The sequence below is a fragment of the Myxocyprinus asiaticus genome, chromosome 25 (assembly GCF_019703515.2).
Source record: "Myxocyprinus asiaticus isolate MX2 ecotype Aquarium Trade chromosome 25, UBuf_Myxa_2, whole genome shotgun sequence".
NCBI lineage: Eukaryota > Metazoa > Chordata > Actinopteri > Cypriniformes > Catostomidae > Myxocyprinus > Myxocyprinus asiaticus.
Genome location: NC_059368.1, coordinates 31,619,391 through 31,646,692, shown reverse-complemented (window position 1 = coordinate 31,646,692; position 27,302 = coordinate 31,619,391). Strand labels below are relative to the sequence as shown.

Sequence of the window (27,302 nt, the reverse complement as noted above, 5' to 3'; positions counted from 1 at the left end):
ATCATTAAGAACGGAAAGCTTCCTCCAACCATGACGCAAGCCCGGATCAGTCTGATGCTTAAAAAAGACAAAGATCCAAACGAGTGTAAAAGTTATCATCCAATTTCCCTGATCCAGCTAGATGTAAAAATTTTGGCTAAAATTCTGGCTAACCGATTAAGTTATGACATCACTTATACATATAGATCAGGTGGGGTTTATTCGGGGTCGTAGCTCTTCTGATAACATTAGGCGTCTCATCAATATCATGTGGTCAGTGGCGAATGATCAGACTCCGGTCGCTGCCATCTCACTTGATGCTGAAAAGGCGTTTGATATGGTAGAATGGGATTATCTTTTTAAGATTTTGGAAATGTATGGGTTCAGGAGTATATTTATTGGTTGGATCAAGTTACTTTATAGACACCCAGTAGCAGCGGTACAACCAAATGGATTAATTTCAGATTATTTTACTCTGGATAGGGGCACCCGTCAGGGTTGACCTCTTTCCCCATTATTGTTTTGTCTTGCCCTGGAACCATTAGCAGCCACGATAAGAAAGGAGGATAATTTTCCAGGGGTGACGGCGGGAGGCGTGCGCATAAGCTTCTGCTTTACGCAGATTATATTTTATTATTTGTCTCTGACCTTACTAAATCTATGCCTTGCCTCCACAGAATTATTCATTCATTTTCCAAATTCTCAGGATACAAAGTCAACTGGTCTAAATCCAAAGCTTTGGCTTTGACAGCGTACTGTCCAGTAACGGCCTTCCAGCCAGGCGCCTTCCAGTGGCCCAAACAGGGCATTAAGTATTTGGGCATTTTATTCCCAACAAATTTGTCTGATTTAGTCAGAGTTATTTTTGACCCTTTAATAAAAAGGTTTTTGAGTGATGTAGACAGGTGGGCTTCATTACATTTATCGATGATTGGGAAGGTTAATGTTATTAAAATGAACTGTATTCCAAAATTTAACTACTTGCTACAGTCTCTCCCGGTAGATGTCCCCCTCCCTTATTTCAAGCAATTTGAGAGCATAGCGAAGTCATTTGGAGTGGTAAGCGCCCCAGATTAGTTACATAGGCCGATTGACAAAGGTGGGCTAGGCCTACCCAAGATTTAGTTTTATTATTATGCATTCGGTCTCAGACATTTGGCTCATTGGTCGCTTCCACCTGAAAGAGCCCCTCCCTGGTTCTGAATTGAACAAGAACTTCTTGCCCCTATTTTGCCATTGCAAAGCCTTTCCATCAAACTAAACAGAGAAGTTAAATCACACCCCATTATTTCACATTTGTACTCAGTATGGACAAAAGTGTCCAGAGTGTTTAATTCAGATATTTATCTAAATCTTGCCTCGAGCCTATGGCTAAACCCCAAACTATGCATTAATAAGTCCCCTTTTTGTTGGTCAGAGTGGATTGCAAGGGGGGTTAATTCACTCGGTGATCTTTATGAGAGTGGTGTGATGAGATCCTTTGAAAATTTGGTTCAATATTTTGGGATCCACAGATCTCAGGTTTTTAGGTATCTTCAGTTACGCCACTTGCTCTGTACTATTTTTGGGAATAGCATACCAAAAGCAGCAGATACTCTAGGAGAGGTGATTTCTGCTTTTGGAAAGGGCCATGAGGCATCAGTGTATTACTCCTTATAATTCAGAGTCTGGGGGACGGAGTCTCATCCACTCTCAAGAGATTATGGGAGAAAGATTTAAATCTGGAATTGGAGAAGGGAGAATGGGCTAGGATTTTAAAAAAACATAAAAACTGCATCGAGAGATGCAAGGGTGCGCCTTATACAATTCAAGATTTTACATCGGTTCTATTGGACACCCTCTAGATTGTATAGGCTTGGTCTTAAAGACACACCCACCTGCTGGCGATGCCAATCAGAGGATGGAGACATGGCCCATGTTTTTTGGTGGTGCGCTGAGATTCAGGAATTTTGGTTGAAGGTACAAAGTGTTGTGTTTGATGTGTTGGGCATTCGGATTTCGTTTTGCCCCAGACTCTGTGTTTTGGGTGATGGGGTGGTCATCGACGTAGGTGACAAATACATAAACAATTGGGTCCTTACCGGTGCGATCATAGGCAGGCAGATTGTTTTAAGGGGTTGGAAGTCGGTGGGAGCACCCTCAATTCGGGAGTGGTGCGAGGAGATGGGAAGGGTGGCAGCCTTCGAAGAGGTAATGTGTAGAAGGCTGGGGATATGGGATTCATTTATTAGGAAATGGGGTAGATATTTGATGTTTTTGGGGGGCTCTCGGAGTGGGTCTGTGGAGAGAGAGGTATAGTTTAGAGTTGTATGTTTATTATATGTGTATATGTATGTATGCATGTATATATATATATATATATATATATATATATATATATATATATATATATATATATATATATATATAATTTTATTCTCTGTATATGTGTGTACTTATGTAAGACCACTGGGATGTTCATTTGGGGTCAGGTGGGGTTTTTGTTTGGGGAGGGGAAGTAGTGGGAGTTAATGTTGATTCATTGTATATATGTTTTGTTTTTCTTTGCTTTGAAAAATCAATAAAAATGTTAATCATAAAGAATTGGTAGGATCAGTTATATGCATTGTAAAGTCCAGATTCTAAGCTTTAAAATTACTAGGCTTTATTATTATTATTCTGCAGGAAGTGCCTCCCACTGGCCCAGTTTAAGCTCAGTTCAATGAATAATTTTATCAATAAAAATATATACTGTATTTTTTTTAATACATAATTACTAACAAAGAAGTTGATATAAAAAGATTTAATTCAATATCTTGTGATAATATATGCAATATGAGAAATTTATAAACCATCTTAGTGGGACGGTCATTTTTGATTGAAAATTTGAGCACAAAATGAACACAACACAAGGGTTAAACAAAACAGACTATGCTGAAACATAAAGCATGGTCAAGTAACAATGCTGACTGGAGTTACAAAGAGATCTGGAGTTTTACAACCACACAAAGGTGCCATAGAAATGTGTCAACCATTCATGGGTTATATACTGTATGCTTTGATTTCTAGATATGTTCTGAAAACTGTTCAATGTTCAACAAATATTTTAACCTAACTCCCTCAATAACATTATTGCTTAGCAAAGAGTCTTACCACACAGAGAGGAAACTGAGGCAACTTAATCAAAGTTATATTATGATAATGACAAACCAAACAAAGGCTTCTAATGGAGTGTGACCTCAGAAAAAGTTCAAAGTAAAAGTTAAATAATTCTTTATAAGGACCTTTATAAAATGTGTCTTGTGTATTCATTATCCAGTTAATCGTCAAACAGCCGATTTCCTCGCAGACATTGATTTTAGCTCAAATCGTTTAATCAAATAAGCACAATTTGTCAAACATGGACAGCAGTCAGGTTGTTGACATGCTATACTCCATCTAAAACCATTTTAAACTGCATTTTGCTCTTATATAATAATTATGTTTATTGTCTTATCATTTCAAACCTAACAAACGTCTTTGTGAAGTGTTTAGCTTGAAAAGTGTGCTTGTGGTTTGTTTCTTTAAAAATACATGCCACTCGGTTTGATGTTTCTAATCCAATGAAATGTGTAACTCTTTTATAATAATTATGCATGCAGCTTTTATGACCTCATATTAATTGAGAGACTGTGGATTATGTCCTTTTTAACTCATTAATCAACTTTCATACTTTTAAAACTCAGTTGTCAAACCACAGGGAAGCAAAAAGGTGATTGAAAAATTGTGGAAAAACTTTTCCCTACATATGAATTCATTTACATTTTAACCTGAAATCTTAATGTTTGTTTTAAAAAAACCTAAATGTACATGTTATGTTTCAAAAACCCAGTCCTTGTTGCAATAGTGTAATTTAAGAATAATTGGTCTGATTTGTGTTAAAGTCATTATTTCCCAAATTGTGTGTATTACTCAAACTTTAAAAGTGTGAAAATAAGGGTGGCCTGGGTAGCTCAGCAAGTGAAGACACCGACTACCACACCTGGAGTCGCAAGTTCAAATCCAGGATGTGCTGACTGATTCCAGCCTGGCTTCCTAAGCAACCAGTTGGCCTGGTTGCGAGGGTGGGTAGAGTCATGTTGGGTTAACCTCCTTGTGGTCACTATAATATGGTTCTCACTCTCGGTGGGGCACATGGTGAGTTGTGCATGGATGCCATGGAGAATAGCCTCCATACACGCTAGGTCTGCACCATAACTCACTCAACAAGCCACGTGATAAGATGTGTGGATTGACTGTCTCAGACATGGAGGCAACTGTGATTTGTCCTCCACCACCTGGATTGAGGCGAGTCACTACGCCACTATGAGGACTTAGAACGCATTGGGAATTGGGCATTCCATATTAGGGAGAAAAGGGGAGAAAAATCACCAAATTATTATTTTTTTTAATTTGTAAAAAAACTTGTTTTATCCTTATTTTAATAATTATGCAGGAGAACGCCTCTGCTAGTTTCATTTTATGAAACTCAAATTGATGCAATCTGATTGATCTGTTTTTTTTATTTTTTTTAATCTGTTAGCCAATCGGCTCGCTCACGTGACGTGTTAAGCCAATCGGCTCGCATGGTGTATGCTGAAAGGCCCTAAGACTTCTAATGTTAGCTAATCAACTTGCGTACTCTCTCTTTGTCTGACATTTAAATTCTTAATCTTCAGTTTTGCAGAAAAGCTGTGTGCGCTGCGAGAGTTTTTTCTTCTTCTGAGAAATCCACCACTTCCCCAGCTCCACCCGTCTAGATCTTCTACATGGGATTGTACAGTATGTATGTCTAGTTGTGCAGCAGCATGTCTTGTTTTTGTCTAATTGTGCAGCATGTCCACGTGCTAACACAGTATGTCTGTGCATGTTCTAGTAGTAGCGAGTCTACTTGCTCTGCAGCGGTGCAGAACTAGTTTGCCAAGACCAAATCCTATTTGTCTTAAATGATGATGAACTTAAATTGCATGTCTGACAATGGGAAATGTTTAAACATGCTTGAAAGTCTTTAAAATGAAACCCACTTTTTCTATTTTGCATTCCTGTTAGATCCACCTAAAACTAGTTCCAGCTCAGACCTGCCTCCTTTCTGAGATTTCAGATATGCTAATTTGGTTATAACAGGCTGATTTCAATGTGAAGGTTGCTTTGGAAAGCTGCTCTAACTAATAAAAACAGAACAACAACTCTCTGGTATTTTTAATACTGAAAGTTAAAGAACATCTTCAGCTTACAGGTAAGAATAATATTTATGCCATGTTCTGCATTTGTTCAGACTGTTGGCTGTCTTTGTGTCAACATAGGTTTTTTTGGCATGTGATGGGTTTCTTAATGATTAAACTTATATTGCTGTAGATCCAGACCAGTTTGGATTTATAAAAGGTTTTGAATGATTCCTTATCAGGGATTTGGTATGGAAGACTGATTGCTGTTTTCACACTGTGGCAAAGATGCATGCTTTGAGGAAATTCTAGTGTAATATTATGAATGCATTTTCACATGATCTTTTCATTCCTATATGTGACCAGTCCTTGTTGTCTAGACTGATGTGCAGCACGGCTAAGCGTGTTGCTGTGATTGGAGCTGGGAGCTCAGGACTGGTTTCTATCAAATGCTGCTTGGATGAAGGGCAGGAACCAATGTTTTTTGAGAGCAGTGATGACATTGGAGGACTCTGGTGTTTTAAGGTCAAAACTAAACTGCAATGAGTGAACACATGCCCAACTGACATTAAAGGGATAGTTCATCCAAAATGTAAATACTGTCTCATCATCACCCTATTAACTCACCCTCATGTCATTCCAAAACTGTATATTTTTTTTATATAATTTCATGGAACAAAAAAGGAGATATTTAGCAGAATGTTTATGCTGCTCTTTTCTATAAAATGAAAGTAATTGCTGGGGTTGTTGAGATCAAAATATGACAAGAAAGCACAATAAAACTACCATGAAAATGGTCCATATGACTTGTGTGCTATAATCCAAGTCTTGTCGATAACTTTCTGTATGAAAAAGGCATAAATTTAAGTTCTTGTTCACCGAAAATATTTAATTCCACCATAGCCCTTAAATGGCTGCTTTATTCTTTTCTCTTGGCAAATATTGATGTATGCAAGTCAACATTCCAAAAATATAGTAAATACAATGCTAATACTAATATCAAAAAGAGGTACACAGGGTTCAGCTAATAGGCATGCGTGTTCTGTATCTGAAAGGTGATTGGCTCTTTTACCTGTAAGGTGGGACTTCCTTTTCTACATCCGTTTGCCATTCGGATTTCTCCCATTCATTTTAATAGAAGTGCTCTGTTTCTGCTAAACTGTCTCTGGTAACACACAAGAAGAAGAAACGAGGCAGCTGCCCATTAAACTCGTCAGACCAGGGGCGGACCTAGCACTAGGCAAAGATAGGCAACCGACTAGAGCCCCTAATAGCTGAGGGCCCCTTAAAAATACAAATTATATTTTTGTATTATTATTATTAATGCAAATAACATATGCTGAAACTTGAAATATCACTGTTATATCACCAGTATGATTAATATTGCTGTTATTTTCAGCAACATCAATGCAATCAACCCTCTCAGATCAGGCCTTAATGGAAAATTCCAAGGTTTTACACGACTACGCAAGTCCATGGAGGTAACAGGCAGGGAAATTTCGAGCTCTCCAATTTTAGTGCATGGCCATGGATGTGCTTTCAAGGTTGAGATAATGATACCTCTGCACTGTGCACTGGTCACACAGCCGCGCTATAGATTCACAAATCATAATTTTGTGTACCGCATGTAAAAAACATGAATATTAATAGTTATAAAATATGTAATTATATCAATCTGTTATGGATCGCGTTTAATTAAAACGCGATTATTTATTTGCTCTCTGTAAAAGGAGGATTGTGAGGCTTGAGCTTCTTTACTCGAGGACTAAATGGAGTAACATGTTTGGGCATGTGTGTGAGTTTGTTTTTGAGGGACTGAAAGAGAGCCTCTCAAAAACTGAGAGAGATCGCTTCTGGGATTACCTCTTTTGTCGCAGCTCTTGTCAGAAGTAACATCGCTGTTAAAATGCAAGTTTAAGAACTTCTCAGCGAGTGTCACTATATTTCCAATGTAAACCTAAAAACTTTCAAACCCACTGAGTTGCAGGTGTACGCTGATATGATGGCTCTGTTTTTCACTCATGTAAATTGTGAGCGTAATGCGTATATGTGTGTCCATGTGTGTGGGAGCGTGTGTGTGATAGGGGGTGCGCAAGGGTGTTTCCCACAGATATTTCAGATAATATAGAAACTGTTTTATTGATCAAGTGTATCTTGCTCTGATACAGCTCAAACCTTCATTGCTAGTTCGAAAACGTGCCTTTAGAACTAGCAACGAAGGATGCGCCACTTTTCGGCATTGGAATTTCAAGGTGGTGTATGTATGTGTGTGAGCGTGTGTAAGTGCGGGGGAGACGAGGGAGCTTTTCAACCGAAACTGAAATAAATGTAGGATATTATAGACATTGTTTTATATTCTTAATCAATTTACTTTAACTAATGGCTTTGTTTATATGGTTATTTTGCTGTGGAAGCATGTACGGTGTGTGGGTGAGACGAGAGTGAAAGAGAAAGAGAGAGAGCCCAAGGACGCTTTTCAATCGAAATCGAAATAAATTTAGCATATTACAGGCATTGTTTGTCATTCTTATCCGATGTTCTTAACCAATGTCTTTGTTTTAATTGGTTGTTTTGTTGTGGTAGACTGTATAGTCGCCATAGTGTAGAGCTGCATTCATGCCATGTCGTAATTACCTTAATTATATATATATATATATATTTGTATATATAAACTCCTTTAGTTTATTTGATTTTAGCATTTATTTTAGACAAACTACATCAGTACTCTGCCGGCTCGCAATGACTGGTGGGTAAATTTCCCTCTCCACTTCCTGTGAAGTGATGTATCGATGTACACTTATTCACTGTGCAGTTTGAAGTGCCCTTCCAACTGAACATAAACGTTCCCTTCGGATTGGAATCTCCCTTAAGATGGCTGAATACGTGCGAAGTCTACTTCAGAGGACCCTAAAGGTCGATTCACAGTAAAAGATTTTCCCCATCCTGGTCTGTCTTCATCCCAGGCAGATCCAGCAGAGTCTTCCTAGAGTCAGCCTGAGCTCCTGAGAGATGAGCCAGCCACCCAGTAGGCAGGATATCTGCTATGGTGGCCTGCAGCAATATGTTAACATACTTCACCAGCAGATCCTGGGCCTCAAATTGGCGGAAGATTACACCAGCCCTGGTGAGTTCATGGACTCAGCGTCTTGGTGCCCAAATTCCTTCTTTCTGGGCTGCCCATATTGTGTGCATATGTACACTTTGCAGCTATGCTTAGGAATGGGCAGCCCTTACTGCTGTGCCAGTGCCTCTTCTGCCTTCCTCCTCCTCCACATTGTTGTCCTGCTCCACAGTTCATCTGCTGCAGAGAAGCACCCAGGCACTGGAGCAGGTGGTGGTGGTGAAGCAGAGAGGTGCTCAGGCACTGGTGGTAGAGCAAAGAGGGGTGCAGCTGGTGGGGCTGAGAGTTGTTCAGCTGATGGAGTAGAGATGGGCAGAGGGGCCTGTTAGAGTGGTGCAGGGTAAGGAGATCGTTGCCTGTGCATTGTGACCTGACATACTGCCTCCACAAGCCTACTTATGTCAGGATACTGCGCAGGGCCTGATCCCTGTCCAAGCACACACCTGTACAATGTGGCAACAGTTTATAAGAATAAAAGACCAAAAAGTGTATGTTACACTTATAGTTGTAAACAAGTGTACAACAGTAAGATTCATTACATTAACATTGGGAATGTAGACTTGCCACAGTATCATAATTTTCACACCAGTGCTGTGTTCACGTTCAAACCAACTAACACCGGTATTACCAGTGGTTGGACGATAGGAGGTACTATAGACTCATTTTCGCAATAGCCTACACAATAATGCAAGGGAGCTTGATTTAAAATTTGAACTTCATTTTTTATTGATTTTAACAAAAAATTTAAATGAAACTGACAAAAATTAAGTGCAATTAAAATTGTGTTCAGCTTTTAGAAATATGGCTTTTCAACAGTTGTGAAGGGCAACATCTCTTTGAAAACTAACCTACTTCATCCGAGCATTCTCTACCGGTCACAATATTTTTCACAATTTGTTCACAATATTTTTATTATAAATATATATTTATATATATATATATGCAGTATATGAGGGATCGGTGAATATTCTTGCTTTAGTGATTTTGCAAATAAAATTTAATTCATTTATTTAAAAAATGAAAAACTCAAACCAAAAGACATTTCTAAATTCAAATAGCACTTCAAACTAAACGAAAAAGCAATCGAAATGCCATGGACAATGTAAGTGATGTTCCACAGACAACTTCCTGGAGAAGGAAAAAGACAGAAGCCGCCACTGCACAAGGCCAGAAATTTAAACCGAGAAAGAAGAGCAAACCATTCACCATTTGGGCCTCCAGCCCAAAACAAAAGAATATGGGCACTCACAATTCAACAGCAAATGATTTTGCAGCACAAATGAGGGGAGAACTGCAGATCTGGAAGAGGAATGGGCCAAACCTACCCTCAAATAGTAATTTTTTTATTATTTTCTGTGATGATGTGTATGTTTCTACTTAGTCTTATGAGTGGGACCAACTGGCTTTCAGGTTGGATGTGTGGCACTTTATGCGGCGGATTGCATTAGGGGTCACCACAGACAGCCACCCGCTGTACGCCCTCTTCATGGGACACCTCTCTGCTTGCATCTTCAAGTGGGATGCTGCAGATGTGGAGATGGTACAGGAGGCCAAGCGGTCCACAGGCTCATGCAAGCCCACTGCTAAAGAGCTGGCAAGGCACTGCCATCGCCACACTTGTTGGGCCCAGAAGACTAAGGAGCTCATTGAACAGCTGCTCAAAGACTTCATGGGGGCAACAGACACCATGGGCTTCAGACTTATGGACCAGGAGAGGATGGAGGAGATCTGGCGGACCCAGCAGTGCCACATTGAGTGCATCCAGGACCCTTCAGGTGTACAGCTGTACAGGAAGACAGGAAAGGTGACCAAGGGAGGGGTCATTCTGCCCCTGTACCGCTGTGCATGTGGCTCAACATTGCTGGAGTCATTCCACCTGCACCTGAATTGCTTCGTGCAAGGATTGTATGACTCATAAATAATGTGTGTTGTTTGTTTGTGGGTGCACTCAGTGTTTTTCCAAGGCACTCACTTCTCTCTTTGTGTTTAGGTACAAGTGCAAGTGCCCTGCACTTCCAAGTGTACCTGCTTGAAGAGCTTGTGCAGTGGAATGAGGTGCGTGCGGTTGCTGCAGTTGAAGGTGGCAGTAGGGAGGATATCTGCTATGGCGGCCTGCAGCAGTATGTTAACATATTTGGCCAGCAGATCCTGGGCCTCAAATTGGCGGAAGATTACACCAGCCCTGGCGAATACACAGGCAATGTGTTCATGCACATGTCTTATGTATAGCAGCTGTTACACCTGTATTTCACCCGTGTGTTGTTAAAACATCTGTTTTATACACTGTATTTCTACAGGCGAGCCCATTGGTTTGGAGTACTTGTCCTCTCAAACAAATAGAGCAATTGAGGAAGACTTTGCTGCAGATTGTGACACTCCAGATGGGATTCGGGATGAAGACCTGGAGGGGGATCTGGAGGGTGATGAGGGGTTTGAAGATTTGAGCTTTGATGTCGAGCCACTTAAAATCCTGGAGCTCAGCCTCAATCCCCTGCAGCCCATTCAGCAGCAGGCAGCGGCCCTACAACCTCCTGTGGCCCTCCTGGTCTGTCATCATCCCAGACAGATCCAGCAGAGTCTTCCTTGAGTCAGCCTGAGCTCCTGAGAGATGAGCCAGCCACTTTGCTGCAGATCCTGACACTCCAGATGGAATTCTGGATAAAGACCTGGAGGGGGATGAGGGGTTTGAGGATTTGACTCGAAATCCTGGAGCTCAGCCTCAATCCCCTGCAGCCCATTCAGCTCCAGGTAGCAGCCCTACAGCCTCCTGGTCTGTCATCATCCAAGACAGATCCAGCAGTCTTCCTTGAGTCAGCCTGAGCCCCTGAGAAATGAGCCAGCCACCCAGATCCAGGTAACTGAATACCCATATAGGCAACAGCATTGTGTGCACTGAGGTTTAATGGGTGACAGCTGAAGTTGATCTGTTTCTGTAAGGAATAACACACAGTCAGCTGCCCATTATCACAAAAACACTCTGACAGGGTGATCATAGATCATGACGTGGAGGGATCTTATATTACCCTGAAGGGTTTTATTTATAATGGGGTTTGCAATAATGACCCTGAAATTTTTATTTAAGTTGAAATGACTTAATTAGCTTACTTGTAGAGACTGCAGTGTGACAGGACAGAATAAGAGTTATGAGAGAGATGTGTAATAATTTATTTTTATTACACATGGTTATGACAATGTCATCAAGCTTACCAACAGTTTGGTCGACCTCAGACATCAGGGGTTCATCACAGCAGAAGGTAGAGGAGATTGTCACTATGGGTCAACTTGTCAGAGCATGACAAGGATGCTCTCATCTACCCCGCTCGCCACTGTGACAGACTGGTGAAGGGGCGCTTCAAAGTCAGTCACTCAGTGACAAATGTCACCCCTGGCACTGACAGTTTGAAACGGTACGTGTCCATTTTTACACATCATTTTGAAGTATTTGTATGTAATTTACTTGTTTTTGTTTTATTCATCAAATAATCTGCTTAACATTACTTCTCACTTCACAGCTGCTTACTTGGTGAAGGCAGTGGACCCACCGTCTCGTTGTGGCCATTTGCCTGGCTCTCTGCCACATTTACCCTGCCAGTCAGACCATCGCCGGAGTCAGGCTGAACAGTTGGGCTGCCATCCTCCGGGACTACAGGATGGTCAGGGAGGTAGTCCTGGAATCATGGCCCAGACAAGGTTGCAGCTGTTCAAACTAAACCAGCTTACACTCTCCCATTGGTAGGTCCAGTAATTCATTGTTCATGTGTGTTTATTTTCATATTAAATTCCTTCACATATTCAAATATTTTTTTCTGTACATAGGCACAATGCTCGGAAGAAGGCATGAAAGGGAGGTCTTGCAGCAAAATGTCAAGCCTTTAACCACTCCCTTGATGGCATCTGAACCCCTCCCACCTATGCTGCCAAAACATCCAGAACCCATCCAGCATGTGCACTCATCCTACGAGTTCACAATACCTGCGTATGCATCTGGACAAGCAGCACAGGGTGTTCGAGGCCAACATTCTCCAGTGGGCTCTGCGGCAGCTGTTGCCATGCCTGCTGCAGCCTTTGAAGCTGCAGCAGCACAGCCTCCACCAGTCCTACCAGCCCCAGTGCAAGGCACAGCAGCTGTTGCTGTACCTGCTGCTGCACCCCCTGGTGCAAAAGTGCCAAGGACCACAGCTTGGCGCTGGAGAAAGGCAGCAGAGGCAGCACAAGGCGTGTATCCCAGAAAGAGGCAACAGGCAGAGCAGTACATTTGCCAAAAGTGTGGCCAACCAAAGACTAAAGAGTTTGGCCACAGCCAGTTCCGTGGGGTCCACTTTTGTGAAAAGGCCTCTGGGAAGACAGTAGAGCAGTGGATTGAAGAAATGAGAAGGGGAGATAACAGACTTGCATCAGTCAACAGACAGGATTGTGTAAATGTGTACATATTTAAATAAGACTTTTAAGGCTTTTTCTGTTGTGTTCTTAGGCTTTAAATATTATATATATGTATGTAAGGCATGGGGGTTTAAAAGTTACCAACATTCCATAAGTATAACAACCACCAGATTATGACAATGATAATGAAACAAATATTGCTCATTGACAATAACCTTTAACTTCTAGTATGATTGTTTTTTTTTCTCTTTTCACTTCAAAGTATTTGAATCTTGCAGGCAATTTAACAGGCCTGCGACCTAAAGGTCTAGAGTCCTGAACAATGTTTGGAGATGAACTCAGTGTATGGTTCACCTCTTGTGAAACTGTGTCCATGTCACTAGGCTGTGTGACATTTTGCAATTCCGTTGCTTGAATGGGATTTGAATTAGACTGTTCCAATACAATGTCCACAGCCAGCAAAGATTCAAAGAAGTATTCTATAACAGGATTGTGTGACAACGTAAGGTCCTTTCCAGCGTGGAGCAAGTTTGCATCGAGAATGTGCAGGATCAGTCAACCACATAGTAAGGGTTGTATTAGGGCTGCACGATTATGACAAAAATCATAATTGTTGATTATTCCCCTTGTAATTGTAATTGCGATTATTAATTACGATTATTAGAATTTACATTGAATGATGTCTTGAATTTCTTTATACTATTGTTTGAAGCAATTGCATGCCATATATTTTATATACAAACAAAAAGCTGATAACACACTTCCTGAAAATCTTTTATTGCTTTTCTATAGCAGTAAGCCTCAAAGGTCAACTACACATTGGTTTGGTTTCTTCTTTAAATACATTTTTAAAAATTCAAAAGCAAAAATATGCATGGTATAATAATGTTATCTAAAATGAAAACAATGGAAAAACTCTTAGGATAACACGTGGAAAGAAGAAAAAAAAAAAAAGAGTTTGCCTTATCAATTCTTTTGGCCTAGAACACAAGCCATGAAAGCACATCATGTTTTCAGGAATGAACAAAACTAAGTTCCAATTGTTTGACTTTTAAAGATTTTTTTGCCAGAAAAACAAACCCGTCCACACTTTCAGGCTTTAAGGGATGCACGCAAACAAGTCACAATGTTTCCTCCAGTGCTAAATACTCTTTCCAAGGGAGAACTAGTGGCAGGAATGCACAGATATTTTTGTGCCAACTTGTAGAGTGTTAGGAATGGCTTTTTATGTTCCTTCCACCAGACCAAAGGATCCTCCTCACTATCAACAGCAGCAGAGAGAAAATAAGACTGTAGCTCAGTAGTTATGGCCATGTCTTGCAGACTGGAGTGTGTAGATGATGCTGGTCTGTGGTCCTCATCCACTTTAAAGAAACTACCCAATGTTTTTTTTGGTCTTCTTTATTGCTGGTGCATTTTGGTCATCTGCTTCCTCACTCACATTCACAGATGGTTGAGGCTTTTAATAAACCAAAGGCAAAAATGTAGTTTCACTCATAAAAGACAATGTCATATACTACTACAGGAATGCCTATTTATGTTAAATACTGAAAATTGCCCAAACAAAATTATATTATCCTACATGGCACGCCCAACCTAAAATTATAATTACCTTCATGACTGTAGATATTGATGCCATTTCAATTCTCAAACGAATCTTGACAGCTTCAACTCTGTCTTCACTGATGTACTCAAGCTTGAATCTGGGATCAACAACAGAAGCCATATCAAGTACCTCTTCTGTCTGTGGATCATCATACTTCTTATTCAGGTAGTCCAGGATCTTGCTCAATGCATTTTGAGAGTTCTGTTTCTCCCTCCTTCTCTGCCAAGATTGTATTGTTGAACAAGTGAAGAACAGGCTTCACATATGATACACTTACATATTGCTCTCCTGAAAGAGCATCAGTGAATTCAGCAAGAGGAGAAAGGGAGTTGTTGACTGCCTCAAGGACTTCTATATCCTGCCATGTGGGGACAAGGTGTCTGACTTTTTTGTCCATGGACAGAACACAAGAAATGGCATTCTGTTGTTCCAGCACCCTGGCAATCATTGCTTGTTTTGATCCCCACCTTGTTGGACACTCCGTCTTGAGTTTGTGTTCAGATAACTTAAGCTCTTTCTGGGCCTCGGACAACTCCCTCCTTTGTCTCCAGCTATAGGAGAAGCACCCCACAACCTTTTTGCACATTTTCATTGCACAGAATCCGTCCATCGTTCAAAGCGTTTTCTAAAAACACATTAAAAAAAATAAAATAAAAATAAAAACACAGTTCACTAAGCTATATATTTTATTTACAATTAAACAGACTAAATTTCAAATGACAGTAACATAGTAACATTTATATTGTAGTTGCCAAAACATGTTTATAGTGATAGTTTAATCATCAAATTACAGCATTACAATACACAGAAGTTATACTGAATTTGTTTCATGCTACTGTTCTATCACTAAATGCATTATAATTGCAATTTATGTGCTTACATAGCATTGCTGTCAAAAATAACAATATTACTGCCTATATCATGGTTTTTCAAATCCAGTCCTGCCCCCTCCCAGAACGTTTTAGACATCTCGCTATTTAACACTAAAAAGCTGATGAGTTGAATCAGGTGTTTTAATTAGTGAGTCATCTAAAACTTTGTGGGAGGGTGGTGTCCCCAGGACAGGAGTTGAAAAACCCTGGTCTGTTAGACAAGTACATAAGGGTATTGCAATGACATAATAATAGTGTGTGTAAATTTTATCATATTCTTAAGTAATAGCAGGCTACTCACCAATTGCTAGGTGCAGCCTGTGCCCAAAACACTGTAGTCTGGTCCATTTATTAATAGCAATGGCATTCACTATATTTGCTGCGTTGTCTGTAGTGATGCAGATTTGTTGCTCCTCCTTTAAACCCCAGGCAGCCAGCATCTCTTTCAATCCATGAGCAATCGCATTCCCAGTGTGATCTTGTAGAAAATAGGACGTTTGCAAGCATCTGCTTTTCAGCTGAAACTCGTCATCAATGTATTGAACTGTCAGGCTCATATATGGTTCCATAGTTCTACTCAACCATAAATCAGTCATGGTGGAATAGAACACTATTTTTTGCAGATCTGATTCAAGGCCTTCCAGGAATTTTGAATAAAGTGAAGTAGCGCAACTTGAGAAAAATGATTGTGGGAGGGGATGACATATCTCTTATCCAGAGTGTTTGAGCTTTTTAAACCCTACGCTGCAAACCGTATTAATTGGCGCCATGTCTTTTGCAATGAAATAGTTTATTGCTTCAGTTATCATCATTTGCCTTTGGGAACCTGCCGGGTACGGGGAAACAGTTGTTTGACATAACTTACACAGTACAACGCACTGCTCGACATCATCGCTAGTGAATCCACACCACAGATGATGCTTTTTGTTTCGGTACTAATGCTTGATTCTGATCAACACTTTGCAAGTTGTTGGATGTTTCTTAATAGGCACACGTTCACAAAATGAACGTGACATTGTAAGGCTGGCACCAGAATGTCTACACCTAAAAGTCTCTGTGAGAACCAACATCATAAATCTCTCACACAGATAAGCATCTCCACCTAAAGACAACACTCCCTACTTCTTAAGGACCATAAAACACAAATCTCTCTCACCTCAGGTCACTTTAGGATGACTTATCCTCTTCTCGCAAATCTTACTCACATCTGCTCTCTCTCTCAACTCAGGTCACTTTAAGAACACCAAAAACTAAGTTATGACTTATCCTGTTTTGTAATGTAAAAGGTTTTCTTTGATCATACATGTTTGGTATCATTCAAGAGGTCTCATTGCAACTGGTAAAACGGTCTCATTCCCTTTCAGCAAAGTCAAATCACAAGTAAGATTTAAGAACTTTGTAAATACTGTATTCTATCAGAGACACGACCCCTCCCAGATCCCTCACGGAAACCATCAGATTAGGTGCATTCGTTGTAAACATCAAAAGTTTCGAAGGTCTACTTACAACCTCCTAAATTGTAAACCAAATCCTGAATAACATCAAACAAACACATCTGAAATAACAATAGAATTGTTTGGTATTTAAGGAGGGTTGGCAAGAAGCTCAGGGAATCTGTAAGCAGATCTCCCATGCTGTACCGCTGCATGTAGTTTTGTCAGATATGTTTCTTTGACTTGTCTTTTATTTTTAGAAATGTTTATTTATTCTGATCATGTGTGAAATTGGCTTTGATTTTGTAGCTTACATTTTAAATCCTACCTGGCAAATAAATTGTTACTTTTTTCTGTATTCATCCGAAATCATTTATCACCGGTAGATTCGAGGGACGCCTTTTGTTACCGCAAACTTGTGTCCAGGATAACGATCATTACTGGAGCTTATGAATAGGAGAAAACCACGTAAGACTACCAGTCACTGTTTATCACCGTCTTAGCAAGTTGTATGAAACGTGACTAAATAAAACTATCATCTGGTTATGAGCAAGCAGTAGGCGGCCAAACCAGATGATATTAGTAAACCCTGCATGACTATGAATGGGCTGGCGATTTTGTGTCCGTGAGATCTATGCAATTAATCGGCCGGCATATGACTAAGCGACAATCGAGACCCGAATGAAAGGAAAATGAAAATTAAGATGATTCAGAGTAATCAATAACTTAAAAAGATAAAATTAAAAGAATGATCAGAAGTTAAATAGAGCTGTAATCTAAATTAGAGGTCAATTTAAATTGTCAATTTAAGAGTCAGATTAATATAAAATTGGAGTCAGATAAAATGAATAACGGAATCAATTTGTAAAGTGTAAATTAACAATAATTGCTTTACTTCAGCGCTCAGAAAAGACAGAACAACACAGAGACCTTCAAGGGCAATTTATTGAAGTTCCACTCCGGAACGGATAGAAAATTATCCATTTTTACAACATGATATGAAACGTAAGACACGCAGCAGTGGATGATCAGGTAAGGACACGCCTACACGCCCGTGATTCGACTCTCACAACGTAACATGCATCTAAACAGACCTCTTAAACACGCAGAATAATGCAAGTGGACATCTGTAATCGTGACTTTTAGTGATTACGTAATCGTGGCACCCGTAATCGTGATTAGAAAATTGATTAATTGTGCAGCCCTAAGTTTTATTTCACTTTCTTGTCATATTGAGCTTTTTGTTGTGCATGTTGGTGCTCTTCTTGACTTGACGGATATGCAAACTGTAGTTTTCTGCAGACAGACCTGGCATATTCTGCTGGGGTGCCAGGGGATGCACAAGAAGGTTCACTAGGAGTAGAGAAGAGCAGGTGAACTGGCAAACAGTCTTCTAGACCATGTACAAGGAAGAAGGGGGTGTACCCTGTGCAACTGTGAACACTAGTTCACATAGTTAGTATGAGAGTTGGATGGACCTCAACATTGTATCCGATGGATCTGTTTGCTGATACAAGCATTTGCTCAACTGATCTTTCAAAGTCAGATTGAATATTTCAATTAAACCATCTCCTTCAGGATAAGTACTTGTTTTGGTCACACCCAATTTAGAACACAGTTCTTATAAAATCTGCCTCAAACTGGCATCCTTGGTCTGTGTGATGTTCAGGGACACCATGCTCGGTGACATTCTGTTCAAAAATACAGTGTGCAACTGTTACAGCTCTTTGATCTTTCATAGGGTACAAGTTCACATATTTAGTGAAGTAATCTTGTAGGACTAAGACATATCTATGCCCTAACGGTGTCGCAGGGAGTCCTGTAATGTCTGCTGCGACTTTTTCAAAAGGATGACTAGCATGAATAGTCTGCAGGGGAGCTAATCTGTGTGGAACTGGCATAGACCTGGACTGACATGGAACACATTGTTTACAGTAGTTCTCAATGTCTCTAGCCAGGAAAGGCCAATAGAAATGTTCTCTAGCCCTGAAAAGTGTCTTTTTATGACCAAGGTGGCCAACAGTGGAATGTCCATGTAAAAACTGTAGCACTTGAAGAACAGCTTTACTGGTAATGACAACATTTGTTGCAGGATAGATGGTAGATTTGTCATCATGTAATCGTAGTCCGTCAAATTGTTGCCAATACACTTTGAGCTCTGAGGAACTTCTTTAGAGCCCATACTGAAGGACTCTTTCATTCCTCTATCCACTTTCGCACTGAGCTCAGTGTGGTGTCGATTTTTTGGCTTCCGAGGATATTTACTGACAATGTCTGAGAGAGATCTAGAGTAGAATGAACCATAACAGGGATCTTGGGAACAGGAGACATGGTTTCAGTTTGGTACTTGTGGTCAGAATTAGGTTTAGGCGGAGCGTAGTTATGATCTGGACATCGAGAAAGGGAATCTGCATTGCTGTGTTTTGTACCACTCCTGTGCTTGATGGCCCAATCATACACATCAAGCTCTAGGGCCCAACGTGCTCTGCATCCTGTGGGGTCTCGATCAATTGGCATTTTCTTCAGGCCTAGTAATGGACGATGATCAATGACAATTACAAAGGGGCACCCTTGTAAATAATGTGAAAAACGTCTGACTGACCAAACAATCACCCACCATTCTCTGTCAAAAGTGAACCAGTGTGGCATAGGCTACTACCTTATCAATTCCATGCTGCTCTTAGTCAGGAACAGAGCCAATGGCATGGTGGGAGGCATCAGTATAGAGTACAAAAGGTCTACTGCAATCAGGGTAGGTCAAATAGTCGATAGAACATGGCAAAAATACTGAAATGCCTCTTCACATTGTTCAGTCCTTGAGAATTTTGCATGCTTTTGGGCGAGCATGTGTAAAGGAGCTGCTTTCTCTGCGAACCCTTTGATGAAGCAGCGGTAGTACGAGCAAAGGCCTACGAAAGCTCTAACCTCTGTTGCTGTAATAGTAGGAGGCCAATTCAGCACTCAGTGAATTTAGGGTCAGGTTGAATACTTTAGGGTCAGGTTGAATACCGTCTTAGAAACAGAACAGACTGTTTGGAAAGCTGACATTTTTGTGGATGAAGTTTGAGACCTGCCTGGCACAGTCTGCCAAACATTTCAGTGAGATCATTGATGTGTTCTTTGAAAGTTTTGCTAAAGACAATAATGTCATTGAGGTATACTAAAGTCTAAGACCAATGGATGCCCCGGAGGACGAGCTCCATTAAGTGCTGAAATGTAGGGGGGGCATTAGTAAGGCCCATTGGCATGACCTTAAAATGGTAGATTGAATCACCTGTTGTAAAGGTTGTTTTCTCTTTGCTATTTTCATCCATTTGGATTTGCCAATAACCAACTGACAAGTCTAACAAGGTGGCTCCAGATAGTAGTGGCGTAGTGGACTAAAGCACTGAACTGGTAAGCAGAAGGTTGTTGGTTCGATCCCCACAGCCACCACCATTGTGTCCTTGAGCAAGGCACTTAACTCCAGGTTGCTCCAGGGGGATTGTCCCTGTAATAAGAGTACTGTAAGTCACTTTGGATAAAAGCGTCTGCCAAATGCATAAATGTAAATGTAAGTGCATCTAGACTGTCATCCACACGTGGCAATGTGTGAGCATCTTTAATTGTGATTGAGTTTAGACACCTGTACTAAACACAAAATCTGTAGGAACCATCATTTTTACGCACAAGTATCACAGGCAATGCCCATGGGCTGTGGCTAGGCTCAATTAAGTCAGCATCAAGCAGTTTTTAAACTTGCTTGTCAATTTTGTTTCGAAGTAAAGGTGAGGTATGGTACGCTCTTTGACGAACAGGAAAAGTTTCGGATGGGTGTATGTTATGTTTGATCAAATCTGTTCTACCCAGGTCATTAGAGCTGGTGCTGAAAATGTCGGATTTCTTGTAGGAGGCAACTGACTTTATCAATTTCCTCAGGGTCCAGAGTCTCTTGACCAACACTGACATCAGGTAAGTTGCATGGCGGGTCAGAAAGGCTAACCTGAGAAACAGAGAATTCTATTGGCACATAGAAGTCAGAGGGCATGGTACGTCCGGAGTAGAACTGACCTACATGGGCTTGTTAAGTTTGCTCAATATCTTGATGAGTAGGATTAAGCAGATGGACAAAAGTGAGGCCATGTTCCATATTAGAGAGACTACGGCAACTGCTAAGTCTTTGTCAAATAGCACATTGGGTTCAAGAATACCTTGAAATCCATGGAGATGACTCCCGACTTCTGTGGCACATGTAACTGAGGCAGGTACAATAATCTCTGTCAAAGGAGGAATTGAGACTGGAGAGAGCAAAGACACATTACAGCAAAATGGCACACCTGGGAGGAACTGAGAAGAGGAATTTTGTTATTCTCAAACATGAACGCACCAGAGACAGTGTCAATTGATGCACCATGTGTCTTGAAAAAGTCCCACCCAAGAAGGGCATTCTGCCTAGAGTCTCTGACAACATGTCTGTGCTGAAGATGTATGAACCAATAAGTAATGCAACAGTTAATGATCCTAAAATGTCTAGTTGGTGACCTATAAGTGTATGTGCAACCTGAAAGTTCTTTAGCAGGGGATGCTATTTCAAAGCAGGGATGTGCTGACGTAGCTTCTCTAATGAGTGATAAACCAGAGCCAGTGTCTAAGAAGATAGTCACTTCCTGGTCCTCAATTATTCCTTTTATTTATGGAGTACATGATGTTGTGTCTAAGTAAGACACTGTAGTGTGGTCATGGGCCGTTGTCAGTTGAGCTGAAGATTGGCCCTCATCTCCAGCTACCATCCGTTCCCTGAGTGCTGATGCTCAACAAAGTGTGCATGACGCTGATTGGGTCTCTGTGGTCTCAGGGAGTGATTTCTATGGTACTGCTCACTTCTCTGCCTGTCTCTTTCAGCACCTGGGCTCATGCTTTAGAACGACACCTGTAGGTCTAGTTAGATGACACAGAGTCTGCATACAAAGCACATCTGTGCTGAGGGCTGAAGTGACGAACTACGTGGTCATACTTTGAAGGTAATTCGTGGCTCTGTCGTCGATGATGGCTTGGGCTCCAGTAGGGTCTGCAATGGCTGTCTTTGATAAAAAGTAAAATTTATTGAGCTGGGCTGCAAGCATGTTGGTTGAATCAGCTGTTAGGCTATGCACAGCATAAGGCATCGGTATTGAGGATGCTTGTGAAAGACAGGGCTCAGTAGCTGCACTACGTGCCTTCTCACACAGGCCAGCAACCTTAATTGGTAACACCAAACTCATATAACTTAGCTTGCAGTGCGAGGTCAAGTCCAGCAATAAAACGTCTCAGAATTTTATTGTTGATAGCAGGCCCTCCATAATCTGGAAAAGCCTGGTGAACAAGGCGGTTCAATTCAGCAGCATAGACTTCTAATGGCTCATTGTTAAGACATGGTCTTGCATTCAGGTATGTTTGAAAAGTCCTTAGCTGTTGTTTTTGGTCGAAAACCGCTGACATTTTGCCACATGTGTTGTCATAATCTCTTTTGATGTCATCAGAAAGACTATCCCAGTAGCTAAATGCAGCACCTGCCAATCTAGATGGAAGTATTTTGCCAAGCTGGGATTTGTCCATACCTGAGGTCCCACAGCACACCTGAAAATGACAAGCCCATTGAGAAAAGCTTCGCTGCCATCTCCAGTGAAGTCTGGGGGTAAAACAGCCCTGAAGCGTATAGGAGGATTTGCCACTCCTTCAGCCACATCGAAATAGACAGTCAATTCAGTGCACTAATTCCTGCATTATATTAATTTAGTCCAATAAAGTCTTTTGAATGCAAAAGAATTACAATGTCTCTTACTTGGTTTTGAGCAACAATTTTTGCATCTGGCACGTATACACTGTCGATGAATACGCAACACTCTCATGTGCAATACATTCACAGCAGGAAGATTAATTCAGCTCTTCATGCAGTTGCCGATGTCCACCACAAGAGGAAGTGACGTGCAGCAGATCCAGAATGAGCGAGCTCTGAGAAATCCTGGCAATGAGCCAACTCTTAATGAGCTGCGATGCACATCTTTCTGCAATTGATTTTTCCTCACATGAAATAACAGACTGCTAATGTTCAGAAAAGAAAACTCACATGAGGGTGAAAATAAAATAAACAGCCCTAAAGTTAAATATGTAATCTGTGTTAAAACAGTTCACCTAACTGAAAAGTTCACATGAAGAAAACAATCCCTGTGTACAAATGTCCCATTTATATTTGCTGTGTATATAATTCAAAACGGCAGTAATGTAGAATTTCACTGTATTACCACTCAAAAAGAACCTTGAACTCTCCAGTTTTCCCTCGAACGCCGCCACTGCCACCAATAAATATGTAAGGCGTGGGGGTTTAAAAGTGACCGAGGGCTCTACAATTATCCAGTGAAGATGATGGACTCAGGATTCAACACGATTACAAACTTCAATGAGCAGAATAATAAAATTACTCTGAGAGCGGGAGATGAGAAAATGTGCTCACTCAAGCCCAACCCTCTTTCTTTGTCCATTCTGCAAATTACCCATAATCATTTACAGGTAAAGGACTACCAAAATAAAAGTCTTCACATATAAAAATGTAATATAAAACGACTGTTGAAGTATTAGTCTCTAAATCCGTTTCACATTTACTATTAAGTAAGATATATATATATATATATATATATATATATATATATAAAACTTAATGTATTACATATAACCATTTTATGGCATACGGTAACAATTAAGACAATGTATTTACATGCATTCTATTAGTATGCAGAGTACCTTAAAGATGCTGACCATCTCATTTGTATATGTGTGTGCTGTATGATTGGAGAGTTACTCAGTCTGTGTGCAGGGGCTGGCCATGTGCACTCACGGCCCGGCCCCGCCCTCCTCCTCATCACATCTAAGTGAGATTTAACCAGTTAATCCAATTGGATGCATTATTCAAATATTTTAGAGAAACATCACTTAACTTCATCAAGATGTTATTTTTAGGTTGTAGTAGGCTGCCAGTGGTGTGAATGACTAACTTAGTTGAACTTTAATAACTTATGTAAAAAATAATTGAATGCTTTATTTGTTTAATTGCACAATCAAAACTGTGGCCCCCAAATTCCTTGCTACAGCCCTGCTGGCATAACTTATGTAGTAAGTCACCCATCACACTAGCAGCCTACAGCAACCTTTTGAATGTGAAAATGCTTTTTGAAGAAAAGTGTTTGATACGCTAGAATGTCAGGTCAATTTAATGAATGCTTGGACACCAGCAACATTTCAGCACAGTTTGTGGCCTTTTTAGACGGTCCCTTAAACTAACATTCTCCCACTCGCTCTTTTTGGTCTCTGTGTTCTAAAGTGTCCCGTTACTGTTTTACTGAGGGAAAAACCATACCAAATGATAAAAATGTTTAGTCAGAGAGCTTTTGGCATGGATTTTGAAACAATAAGTGAAGAAAGGGGAAGGCATTCTCCACACAGCCAATCAGAATGAGAAGCTGTGGTACCTACACTTTCCATTTCCACTGACTTGTCGTTGGAGTGAACTGACAGCCGACGGAGCCACTCGGCGGTCAAGGGATTTGGCTGAGGCGGTAAGGCAACACTGGTCTGTGACTGGAGCCTTGATGGAAGGTAGTAATGTAGAATCCAAAAGTGATCAGAAAATAGAAAGTGAACTGATTTTTTGGGGATAATGGAGGTATGAAAGGGAAGAATTGGATAGTTGTGGAAAATCGGAAAAGGAAGAAGAATTCCTGAGTAATCTCAGGGGTACCTACTGACACATCTGTGGAAACAATCAAGAAAAACATAACTGGGGTGACGGTGGTTGATGCTAGGCAGCTGACATGTGTAAGAAATAACAAACACATGGACAGTCTTTCTGTAATGATGAGATATGATGAAGACAAGCTACCTGAAAGGGTATTTCTTGGCTTTCTTAGTTATGTGGTTAGGCCATATGTTGCCCCTCCCCTCAGATGTTATAAGTGTCAAATGACATGTTGCATCTGTATGTAAAGGGAAACAATGATGCACAAAATGTAGCGGTGAACATGAATATGGGAAATGTAGTCATGGGGTGAAACCAAAATGCTCAAACTGTGGAGAGGAGCATAATGCTGATAGGGTGGGTGTCAAGTTAAGAAAGAAGCAGTGGAAGTTCAGAATATTAGGACACTGGAGGGAGTATCCTATGCAGAGGCTCTAGTTAAAGTAAAGGAAGCCATGCAAATAAGAGGAAATGGAGAGACTGATTCAATTTAGACGAGAGATAATTGCCAAAACCAGGGTAGAATACAGGAAAATTCTATGATTGTAGACAAGGTGGCATTTGTTTTTTTTATGGCTGAAGTGGTAAATTGTTGAGCTCAAACTGAAAGCAGAACAGAAATGATAAGAATTATAATCAGAGCAGCAGAAAAATACTTAGATGCTGAAGGAGTTACAGTAGAGTTGATAAATGAGAAGCTAAAGATGCAGATTGCAAATACGCAAACAATATGTGTGGGATCGTAATGGTTTTTACCATTTTACAGTGGAAAGCAAGAAGTCTTTTAGCTAATGGACAAGAATTTAAAAAGTATGTGGATGAACTAGATAGTAAACCTCAGATAGTGTGTATCCAAGAAACATGGCTTAAACCACAGTTAAATTTACTTTTACATGGTTATGAAGTTGTGCGTAGGGATAGAAATTCTGGAAATGGGGGAGGGTTGGCTATTTTTGTCAAGCTAGAGGTTGATTTCAGAGTGATAGATATTAACCAAGATTAGGAGGCAATAGTGGTGGAAATATGGAAAGGAATACGGAGTATCAGGATAATTAATTACTATAATAACTCATGCAATACATTAAGTAGAGAAGTACTAGAAAACATTGGAGAATTGAGGGGTCACAGTGTGGTGTGGGTTTTTTTTTTTTCACATTTCATGCGTCAATTCTTGCGTGAACTTGCCAGTGTGCTTGACCTCAACCCTTGTGAATTTTTAGTAAAAAAAAAGTTTTAAATATTGATATTTCTTATCAAATATGGGATGACATGAAGGTGAGTAAGTTATGAAAGAATTTCCATTTTTATAGATGAACTAATCCTTTAATGTAAGTGCTTTTATAAAATTATAAGCTTTACATTTCTGCCTTTAAACCCTGCAAACATTTCCATCATTCACTTCCATTGTAAGTGCCTCACTGGAACTTAAATATTTGGTCTTTTTAAAGGAGAGACAACTCAGTTTTTTGTGGTATTCGACATTATGCCATGAATGCGTTCACTTGAGCTTAACTTGAACCACTAGTGAACCACCAGATTCTCTTGTCCACTTTCTCTGTCCTGGGCCTCACAGGAACTCCACTTGGAAGGTTTGAGATATACCTCACAACCAGATCCTTCAAGGCCTCCTGAAGAGGAGAGGTGTCCAAGTCACACCAGCTGACCACTGGTGTTCCTCAGGGATCAGTGCTTGGACCCCTCCTCTTTTTGATCTACACTACATCACTCTGACCTATAATTAAGGCACATAGTTTCTCCTACCAATGCTATGCAGATGATATGCAACTCTACCTGTCGTTTACTGTCGACCCTACTGTCTCAGCTCATATCTCTGCCTGCCTGCCTCTGAGATCTCAGCCTGGATGAAGGAACGTCACATACAGCTCAACCTTGCAAAGACAGAACTTCTATGATCCCAGCCAACCAGTCTGTTGAACACAACCTGTCTATTCCAACTTGGTTCAACTATGTTAACGCCAACCAGGACAGCCTGGAATTTGGGAGTGGTAGTGGATGACCAGCTTAACTTCACTGCTTTCGGTGCTACAGGCTTTGATTCTGGCCTTCAAGACAGCCAGGAACATCACCCTCTTACTTCAATTCACTCCTCCAGGTCTATGCCCAAACTCGCTCTCTGCAGTCAATGAACGAGCGGCGCCTGGTATTCCCGTCGCAAAGAGGCACAAAGTCCATTTCACAATCATTCATTCTCCATGTTCCTCTGTGGTGGAATGAGCTTCCATCCTCCACACGATCTGCTGATATGATCTCAGCATTCAAGAAACAGCTGAAAACACATCTGTGCCGTGAGTACTTAACCAATTCACACTAAATGCACTTACTATTTAACAATAAAAAAAAATAAAAAAAAAACATTCTTGTCTCTCTCTTGATTTTGCATTAGCATCTTTACTACTCCAGCCACTGTGAGAACTTGGCAGTGCAATACTGCAAATATTGTTGACTTCTGTATGACAAATTGCTTATGTTGCTCATTTGTAAATCGCTTTGGATAAAAGTATCTGCTAAACGACTAAATGTAAATGTAAACTTGTATTGAACCTAGAATATTCCTTTAAAATTAGTTAATGCATTATAAATTAACAATGAACAAATTGCATTTATATTACATTAACAAAGATTAATAAATGCTGTTAAAACATTGTTCACTGTTAGTTCATTATACCTAAACCATTTACTAAAGTAAAAGGAAGAGTTTACCCAAGAATGAAAATAATTTACTCCCCTTCATTCCATCCCACATATGTATGGCTTTCTTTCTTCTGCTGAATGCAAACAAAGATTTTTAGAGAAATATCTCAGCTCTGAAGGTCCATACAATGCAAGTGAATGGTCACCAGAACTTTGAAGCTCCAAAAGCACATAAAGGCAGCATAAAAGTAATACATACGTGTCCAGTGGTTAAATCCATGTCTAGAAGTACTAAGATATGTGTGGGTGAGTATTTAAGACCTTTTTTACTATAACTCTCCACTTTCATTTTC

At 40.4% G+C, this 27,302-nt stretch overlaps 2 long non-coding RNA genes and 1 pseudogene across 3 annotated transcripts; 2 read left to right on the top strand and 1 right to left on the bottom strand.

Moving 5' to 3' along the window:
• Nucleotides 1–5,522: 5,522 nt before the first annotated feature.
• The window catches only part of LOC127415997 (flavin-containing monooxygenase 5-like), an 86,607-nt pseudogene continuing 64,827 nt past the window's right edge, over nucleotides 5,523–27,302 (top strand).
• LOC127416123 (uncharacterized) lies at nucleotides 8,729–13,353 on the top strand. Of its 2 annotated transcripts, none has more exons than XR_007893055.1 (4): nucleotides 8,729–11,113; nucleotides 11,488–11,666; nucleotides 11,772–11,991; nucleotides 12,076–13,353. It is a non-coding gene; the product is annotated as an uncharacterized LOC127416123 (long non-coding RNA). The 2 variants fall into 2 exon arrangements; XR_007893056.1 differs by having other exon boundaries at nucleotides 11,462–11,666.
• LOC127416125 (uncharacterized) lies at nucleotides 13,427–17,220 on the bottom strand. Its single transcript, XR_007893058.1, has 3 exons — nucleotides 15,419–17,220; nucleotides 14,252–14,870; nucleotides 13,427–14,098 (listed from the first exon to the last, which is right to left on the bottom strand). It is a non-coding gene; the product is annotated as an uncharacterized LOC127416125 (long non-coding RNA).